The sequence below is a fragment of the Parus major genome, chromosome 1A (genome assembly GCF_001522545.3).
Source record: "Parus major isolate Abel chromosome 1A, Parus_major1.1, whole genome shotgun sequence".
In the NCBI taxonomy this organism is placed as follows: Eukaryota; Metazoa; Chordata; class Aves; order Passeriformes; family Paridae; genus Parus; species Parus major.
The window spans coordinates 58,453,290-58,463,189 of NC_031773.1; the positions used below are offsets into that span (position 1 = coordinate 58,453,290).

Sequence of the window (9,900 nt, forward strand, 5' to 3'; positions counted from 1 at the left end):
CCCAAAAATAACCAAAAAATACCCCCCACCCCAATAAACCAAAAAAATACTCCACATCCACCCCTCCCCCCCCAAAAAAATTCCAAGACCAAAACAAAAACCCCACAAGCTGTTTGGGGAATGAAAATTCCCCAATCTTACAATGTAATTTGTAGTACATCAATTTAAATACACACCCGGATTCAGCTTTCTTTAAAAAGACATCTTTTCTCCTTTATCAATTCAAGACAGAGTTACATAAGACAACATCAAACTATGTATTTATCTTCAGAAAATACAGTAATTAAAATTGGATTTTGTGCAGCTGATTCAGGTTAGATTCCATTCACAGAAAGATACTGAATGTTACGGTTTAAATTTAAATTAATGCTGATCATCAGTCCTTATGTTCAGCACACCATAAAGTAGTTTCCATCCAGTCAAAAACTCAACCAGGCATTTATATCAACAAGTATCACCAAGCCCACTGGCTGCTTTAGAACTTGGATCTTCCTCATATCACTTCAGAATGACTGGTCACTGCAGCAGATATTCTAGCACAGAGGCCTTTTTCAGTCACAAATTAATGTTCAAATTTAAAACGTCACACTCTTGCAGAACAAGTCAATATTCTCCGCGTATTCTTTGTTTTGATAGTTTTCTCCTGCATTGTCTTTCCTTAGATCTCTTCATCCAGCTTTTCACCTACAAGACTCATCTGTACCGGCTGTTTACCCCCTTTGTAGATACCCCACGTGAACAGAAAAATCTTCTGATCTCAGTTCCAATTTTTCAGACACCTGAAAACCATAAGTTCCATTCAATTATTTTGTGTCTGGTACAGTTTTGAAAAGGAAGTATCTACTTTATTCCCATCCTCCTGGCATACAGTCAGTATGTTTCCAACAATGATCATTTAGAGATTTACAGTTTTTCTTCTAAACACATGGCAAGCATATTAAGGGGATAGAGCACATTTCCTAACAAAAAACTTGTTCCAAGTATGGCGGTGCACAAGCTCCATAGAAAGCTGATGAATTTCTCAGGGGCTCAGAGCAATGCATAGGTTCACACTAGAAAGATGCTTGTCCAGCTTCCTCAGGTTGGCATAAGAAACAGAATTTTACTTTACTAGGTTAACCAACACATTTATATAAAACATTTATCTGCTCATTCTATCTCCAAATTCCCTATTAACAGTAGAAGAAAAGAAGAAAAAGCGGGGGGGAAACCACCCCAGAAAAATAGACTATTCAAAGCATTTAATAATGTGGCCTGAAAATCACAGTAGAATTTACTATCACTGCCCTGGAATGGAGTAGGAAACTGCAAATAGAGACTTTACTGCTTCAAAGCGGCTGTGTGGTCCACTAGCAACTCCTCGGGAATTTTCCATGTAGCTTGCATTGAGAACTGCCAAGACACACTGCAGGGATGTATCCACTTCCCTTCTCAGCACACGTGTGTCAAAAGCAGCAAGGAATGCATTGCAGTTCTCTCTTAATCACACAGTGTAAATGTACCCATGCCTGTTTTATGTAAGTTTAGTCCAGACAAACAAGATGTCTGCTCAAAATCATTTCGCTGATCACAATGAAAGGCTAAAGCTTTATTTTTCCATGTTTTACCACTTTTTCACGATAGGCTCATTTCCTTGTCCCAGTCCCCACATCGCATCACTGTTTCAGACATCAAAGAAAGAGAATTAGACACAGTGCAACCCTATGAAAAACAAAGATTCAACCAACACAAGCACTGACATTCATATGCTGGGGGGAAGAAAAAAGGCACAAGAGCGCTAATGTGCAATAAGCAAACAGGGTTGTAGAGAAATGTCAGATCTCTTCCTTAATGTATGGAACTACCTTCAGGAAAAGACCACATGTATGAAAAGCATCTTCACAGGATGCAATTAACAGCACCTGATGTTGAGAGGCTGAACACTGGTACCAGTGATATTCCTCTTTCACTAATATACAAGATTTTATTCTCTCTTATAATGATAGATCTATTCAGTATCAGAATAAACCAGGAATAAAAAGGTTTATTTTTCTCTAAAGTGAAGGGTTTGTGTTTTTTCATTAGACAATAACTTTATTTCCACAGTCAAATAAGGAGCAGGAAATAGAATGCACAGTATATTTTCACTGGCGATGCTAGTTGAGCCATCAATTCCAAAAACTCAAGGGGAACCGGAATCTGCCCTTACTGGTAAAATATCAAAGTCAGGAGGTAACATTTCCAGAAGGCCTTAGGAGCTGCACCTTTGCATGTGCAATTTCTGATCTACTCAAATGATACTCCTAACCCTAGTTCATACCTAGATCATTCAGTTTCATGATGCTTCAAGCACAAGCCAGCTGACCATGCTGGAAGTGTAAGGTACAGCCAAGGCATCTGCTTTCACTCAGTTCTAAAGTGCTAAATAAGCACTTTTCAGCAAGAATATCAGTCCAATCACTCAATACTACAGCTGTCCCATTTGTTCTTAGCGAGAATAAGAACAGCATTCTAAACTACTTCCGTGATACTCATTCCATCAGGGCAGCACATTTTACTGCAGTGTTAGGAGACGCAAAGGAACGCCCCAAGATGTCCTAGCTGTTCACTCGGCATCAGAGGCAGCAAGCTGCTGCTCACCTTTGCCTCACACTGATGTGTCCTCTGGGCAGACAAATAGTGTAGTCAAAAGGTAGCTTGAGCTTTAAGAGGCTACATGTGCACACCAGTTTTCTTGACATTATTTTGGTCCTCTGTTACATAAGCAACAGAAGCACAGAGAAATACCTAGGACAGAGTGGGCTTGAGGCTGTGATATGTCAACACAACACACCTTTGTGAAATAAGGGATAACACTATGCTGAGGGGGCAGACTTAATATTTTCCTGAGTACAGTGCCCCAATTAGCACAGCTACCTTGCTTTTGGTACTGCTCCTAGACTGCTCTGTACAGCACTCCACACCTCAGAGAGGTGCCCAGCAGTACCTCTGAAAACTCTGTGGTAACTTGCAGCACCTCATTTCTCTTGTTCTGTTTGTTCTTAACACCAGGTTTTGCAAGGCAACAGCATGATGTAATCCTTTAGTGAAAAGATCCAAATATTCTTGTTATTGAAACAAAATTAAAAATCTGTATGTTGAGCAAGACAACCAGAGGTTTTACAAGTACTATTGGGTAATAAGACACAGCAATTTCTTTGGCTGCTCTTCATTTATCTGATTTGGACTTTGTTTATTGGCAAACACCAATATTCCAAAAGAAAAATGTCACTCTCTTTAGAAAATACTGCCTAGTAAATGGCAAGAATGACAGATCAGAGTAATCACATATCTTCAATATCAAAGATTCCATTTCTCAGAGAGTCACCTTTCCTTGCACTTGTTTTCATGAGAACTGCTTTAAGAGCCTTTAAGTGAATAAAGTAGTCATGTAAATGGAACAAACACAATTAAATTTATGAAATTAATTTCCCAGCCTAGCTGCCATGTCAGCTGACAGTTTCAGATGAAAATAAATAGATTTCAGACCACAATATATTAAAAATCTAGACCAATCATACATACTCCAACTGGCTTTTAAGACAGAGTAATGTGGGAAGGTTTAAAAAAAAAACAAAAAAACCTTACTTGCTTTTGTGGCGAACATCAGTATTTATGTCTGCTTGAGCAACAAAGAACTCAGTATTTTCAAAAAGAAACACCAGTTTTGAAGTCTGCTTTAGTTAATGTTGAAGTAATGGAGAAAACAGTATTAAATATTAATTCCATTCAAAAGCAGAATTGACCTGAGGAGGGTTACCAGCCACATAAATCCATATTACCACCACACAGCAAACATCTCAAGACGATTCATACTCCATAGATTTTTAGTTCTATGTATTCATGAGCTAATGATACAATACATTAGAAAGGACTGACAAAATGAAAAATAGCTTAGCTTTTTTAAAAGCTATATATTTCACTAAAATACCTCTCATATGTTGATAATAAAGCAATAGCAATGCTGTTAATTGAATTTTCATACTTGAGCAATGAGACAAAGGTAAAACTGGAGCATTTATATGCACTGTACCTACAGAAATCTTTACTGATTACTCAGAGTTGTTTTGAGACAATGGTACTTTATTCCACAGTAGTGTAGGGAAAGTACAAATAGTTACATGAAGAGTATAAGTTCAACTTGTACAAACTGTCATGTGAACAGAATGGAGACACTGTATTATTGCATGATCTTTCAAAAGATGCAGAAAGTGCATAGAAACTGCACTGATAATAAAAAAAAATCTGCTAATGAATATGAAAACTATCCCCAAAAAGAAAAGCTAGAAACCACAAATGAAGAATGCAAACAAAATTAATGTGATTTTGCCCACTGGCAGTTAACGGAGTGATACTCCACAGTAAGGCTTAAATCATTTTACTGCCAATGTGTTGCTCTAAGAGAACTCATCATTATCAACAGATAAAGATAAGTTTAAAATAAAAATAATATATTTCACGTTCTGCACTGTAGCACCTAGTAGGTATATACAGAAATTAGGTGTACCAAGCAGCAATCCCCCAACCAGACTTTTCTCACCTCTCCAGTTTTTAGATACAGAAGTCACAAAACAGAGCCTTCTGAAAACATTTTAACTCCTCAAATAATTTATGTATCAAACATAACAGAGGGAAAGGAAGATATTGAAGTGCTTCAGGAGCATCAACAAATGACATTCTGGAATATAAAATCATCATAAATTAGCTAGCCAATAAAAAATTCACAGTAAATTTACACAAATACTTACAGTGCCTTCATTTGCACAGTCAAGAATGGCCAAAACAAAAGCAATTATACCAAAAATATAGGTCAACTATAATATTACAGAAAATTAGAGGTAGTGTTTAAATTACCTATCTAAATCTCTATCTTTTAAATAACACTGAAAAAGTAATAATTAATTTTGCTTTAGAAATTAGAGCTATTACCATTTAATAACTGTTCAGAAACTCAGTAGAATCTTGTTGGACTCTAATTTAAAAAGTTTAATCGTGTACTATTCAGTTCTCTTACAGATTTTTATTGGACAATATATTTTCTTTTTGTCCTAGTTACTTTATCAGAAGGCATAAGCTAAAACATCTATTATGTTTTATTCCAGAATAAATGAAAAAAATTACAAAATTACAATCTCAAGGAAAGGAGTATTAACTTTCAAAGTACACCTACTTCCAATAAAGCCAGTTCTTCAAGTTAACTATAAAGAGAAAAACTTGCACACTATTCTACATGTTATTACGCAGTTTCAAAAAATTGAAGCAATTTGAATACTTGCAGCTCTTCAGTGTTTCTTATGGTAGAACACACCTAACCTTAATATATATTAATAAGACTTCCCACTTCAGAGATGGGAACCAAGAGGAAAAAAATGGTTTGTCCAAATGAAGAATATAAAAGGATTGGAAACAGACACCCAGTCACACAAGTGCTTGTCTAGCATCCTTATTATAACTAGTTTCTTTTCAGTCTAACCAAAACTGTTTCAGCTTTTGTATTGTTAGAAGAGCTTGAGGTCACTTCAAGTTACTTAATACTTTGGCAGAGGGTACACAGCTCATTGGACTGAAGTTGAGACTTCCATCTTACTTCTGAGGAAACATGGCTAAGCCAAGGAAAAGTAAAATTAAACACATCAGCTTTCCCTTGAGGTCTAAAACACTTCCCTAAGATCCACCAAATTGCCACATGAAGGATTTAAGGCTTACACATCAGAAGAGCCAGAAATTCAGCTTGAAAGTTCTCTGGTCCCAGACCAAAGCTCTGTTGATTCAGTTCAGGTCCCTGAATGTTTCTAACTACAAGGTCTTAATTTTCTGTAAAGAGTAGGTCAGCACCAGAAAACATTTGTAACAGACTCTTTGCAATCTCCACATTCTCTGACATGAGCATCAGCATGCCTTGTCCTCCAACTCCCAGACAGATGAAAGAGCTTCACCTATGCCTGCAAACAGATGATGTTGTGGGGTTGTGCTCCTGCAGCTGCACTGGCAATGCCTCGATTCCCTTGGTCCTTGGACTAGATGAGCAACTGGGTCTGGTCAGAATCACATATAGTGACTGAGACACAAAAACAGGGCTCTACAAAACGGGATGAACTATCAATCCCAAAGTGGGCAGTGAGAAGAAAAATGAGTGACTCTTCTGTCTTTTCCCACCAGTATCATCTCCAACAACACATTCTTCAAGTGTTTTGCAACACTCTGGGACTCATCCTAGCCTCTGACAAGCCCACTCGGCTCAGTAGCACAACAAAAAGCTAACCCAGCAAGAGAATGGGTTCTGTCAGTTTTCTGAGCAGAGTTGATTTACCAATCAGGCAAGCACTGAACCAGCAAAAGAGGAATTATAGTAGCATGCAGCCAGGAGCAGGACAGCCTCTTTCAGCAGCAGAGTTGGCAAAGCCCATCGTGCAGAACCTCATGTATAAAGCTCCAAAACAAAGAACCAATTCAGGAAAAGTAGTCACTATAACACATGCATTTCCTTCTTTTCTTAAGGAGAAAGTCTGCTTTCAGAGTACAAATCAGTGCGTTCAGACAGACCTGTACCATGTAACCTAACAGCTCTAAGAGGGAAACCTTGATTTTACATCAAGATCATATTAAGGAGTGGATGAGAAGTTTTGTGTTTCTTCAGAGACCAAACAATGACATGTTCAAATCTATACAATATCAGAAAAAATACATTCTACATGAACTTCGCTCAGATGTGACTTTGGCACTGAATTTTTCCTCCATGTGAGGAAAAAAGGCCTCAAGGCATCTGCAGTTGAAATGATAATCTTCAAATGGTACCCGAATCACCTTTCTTTTCAAATGATGTTATTAAATGTTTTCTTAGAACGACAAAGCTGTAAAAAACATCAAACACCTAATGGCAAAATACCACCAATGAACTGCCGTAGGAAAGGGCAAAGTTAATTCTTTTAAGACTATACAAAATACAGAACTAATCCTCAGAGCAAGAGCTAACTATTTAAAAACAATTCCATATAAATTTAATCAATTTGGCTTTGCTTTGCAACAGAAGCATGTACATACGTACACTACATACAGATTAGTGCTGTATTTCCCTGACTGCCCTCTAAGCTGCTCAAATTAAATATTTATTTCTATAAACATAAAAAATTTTCTCCTTGAGGGGGAAGACAACAAAGTTGACACCATTATGAAATTTTCAGGTAAACTGCTAATTTTGAATTTAAAAAAAAAAAAAAAAATGCTTTCTCCTTCTTATGCCCCATAAACCCTGAAGAGCAAAACATTTCCTTTGTTTAACTAAAAAAAACAAACATATTTTTGTAATATAAAGAACATTAGAGAGGTTGCAGACATTTTGAAAGGCAAAGATCTGTAACTGACATGCACACATTTGATAATTTCATAACCTATTCATCATTGAGACCTTATAAGTTCACTGTATGTTTGTAGAGAAACAAAACATCCCTGGAAAAGTGCAACACAGAAGGCTTCACAGGGATATATTCATAGTTTACCTGACTGACTTCTCCAAACTCCTTTACAACTAGTACAGGACCAGTGCAGCTTTACAAAGCCAACCTCCGCAAAAGGCAAATTCTACAGTATTTTACTCCTGAAATATCACAGACAACATTACACTGTGCAGACAAAAACTGAATTATATGCCTAAACTTCAGTTTGTTCTGACCTGAGATCTAGTCTATAGAAATAAGTCACACCTATACAATGCACATAAATCTAGTTGAGTATGTCCATGTATCATGAACAGAAAAAAGGACAAAAATTTCAACAGGATTTCTGCAAACATAAACATATTTCAAGAACAGAGCTGACTGTAAAATCAGTTTAAAAAAATATATGTAACTTATGCACAGAATACATCACAGCAAAAAACACAAGAAAAGATGACAGCATGTTGTTAACCTAACCTAACTGAAACAATGCATCAAAAAATGAAGGTAGGCAGAGATAGCACAAGAAGTATCACAGAATGATACATATAATTTGAAGATGAAACCAAGAAATTAAAGAGGTTTCAAGAGCTACAGAACACATCCAAGAAAAGGTTGACCACACAGAGAAGCATAAAGGACTTCTTATGCTACATCCTAGCTGGAGTATATTCTAGACAAGTCAGAAAGGGGTAATCAGCTTAATGTGACATTTTCATTTAAAGCAGATAAAAAAGATGGGGAAAACACAAAAAATTGTCTAAAATATAAACGGATTTTCCCATCTGAAAGCTCTGACAGTTTGTCACATCTAAAGCTCTGTAGTCTCTGCACACTTACAAGCCATTCAGGAAGGCGACGAAGCCTCAAACAGCACACAGGCACCCGCGTTACGCTCTTTTGTTCAGAAGGGGTAATTACACCAGACTGTGACTGGATGTTAGGCCCACTCAGAGAGTAACTGAAACCCACAATGCAGGCTCGCAGCCTTGCCAGGCACAACAGAACATTTACTTTAACACAAATATTTGCCAAAAGCAATAAAATGTGTATTTCATAACATAATATATTGATACAGCAAACCAAAGTACAAATCATTTGAAAACAGAGTGCAAGAACACACATGAAAAAAAAAATCACATAAAAATTTAAAGGGACCAAGTAACAATCTGTCAGAACAGACTTTGTATGGCCTCCACTGTACTGTTCAGGAGCTCTCTTGACCATACACAGGAAGGCAGTGAAGAGTCCGTGATCCAGTAATACACACTTGGTATCATGCTAGCACACCACAGCCTGGGTTTACATGTTTCTTAAGATAGAACACACATCAGTCCCATTCCACAGGCCGGGGAAAGGAAAAAAAAAAAAAGAAGAAAATCAAGAAAACATGAAACTAAGAAGTTTACCAAAAACTTCAAGATTTGAGAGCGCGTGTTTTCTTTCACAAGCTACATAACAGTCTTCAGACACTCTTAAAGCAAGGGGAAAGGCACTCCCAGGGCAGACAACAGCTAGCAGGGGGCAACCTCATCTCCCAAAAACCTGCCCCTTAGTCATGAGACTGCATGAGCATGCAACTAAATCCCAAAGCAGCATGGCTGTTGCTATCTCTTGCTTGCTTATTTTCCACTCAGGACTTCAGACTATCAAGGCAATTCAGTGCTAGCAGGCTTTTTCTACCCACTACATGGCAGAGCTCAATCACAGGAACCAGTGTGGGGCTTTTTGCAGATCGAGATCCAAGAAAGCTACCAAGTGGTCTTCTGTCCCACCTCTGGATTAGGCAATGCTTTCCTCCTCATAACAATTTCAGAAATTTAGTTCACCCATACCCCAGCAATACTGACGCACAAGGCTGGCATTTAAGTTAAGCCTGGATGGAACCTGAGCAATTGCCAGGACATTCTGAAAGAGCAACTATACAAAAATCAGAAAAAGGCTTAGAAAAGAACCTGTAACTGTAGAAATACTTCAGGCAACCCCTGCACCTTTACTGCAGGCAGTGACCGAGTTCTGACAAACTTGTATTAAGCTGCTGTAAGCCAAAAGGGCTGTTGTGTGTCTTGCTCTCTACAACAGTACTGGCAGTCTAGTTAAAAATATCAATGAGAGGTTGTTTTTAAGGTTTAACAATCCTGCTTTGCCGGTTTTTATAGTTTACAAAGCCCATTTCGCACTTGCTATTATACTGCAGTTCGAGCAGGGAGAAGTCCATGTACAAAGAACAAATCACCTCGACGTACACGCAAGTAAACATCCGAAATGCTGCGAGCCTTCCCTTCGTCCTAAAACGTGGCAAGAAAACACCCGTGTGTAACAATTACTGTTAAGTAACACCTAGACACGCAACCTACTTTTTGTCGGTGTTTGTCTTTTGCCGCTTGAGGGGAAGAAATAGGAAAATAAATACGGGAAAAACAAACCCAAACAACTAGGACCCCGCACA

The 9,900-nt window shown here is 37.8% G+C and overlaps 1 long non-coding RNA gene across 1 annotated transcript; it reads right to left on the reverse strand.

The window, feature by feature from the left end:
- Positions 1-187: 187 nt before the first annotated feature.
- On the reverse strand, positions 188-9,894 carry LOC117244465. Its single transcript, XR_004497634.1, has 2 exons — positions 9,688-9,894; positions 188-8,763 (listed from the first exon to the last, which is right to left on the reverse strand). It is a non-coding gene; the product is annotated as an uncharacterized LOC117244465 (long non-coding RNA).
- Positions 9,895-9,900: the final 6 nt, after the last annotated feature.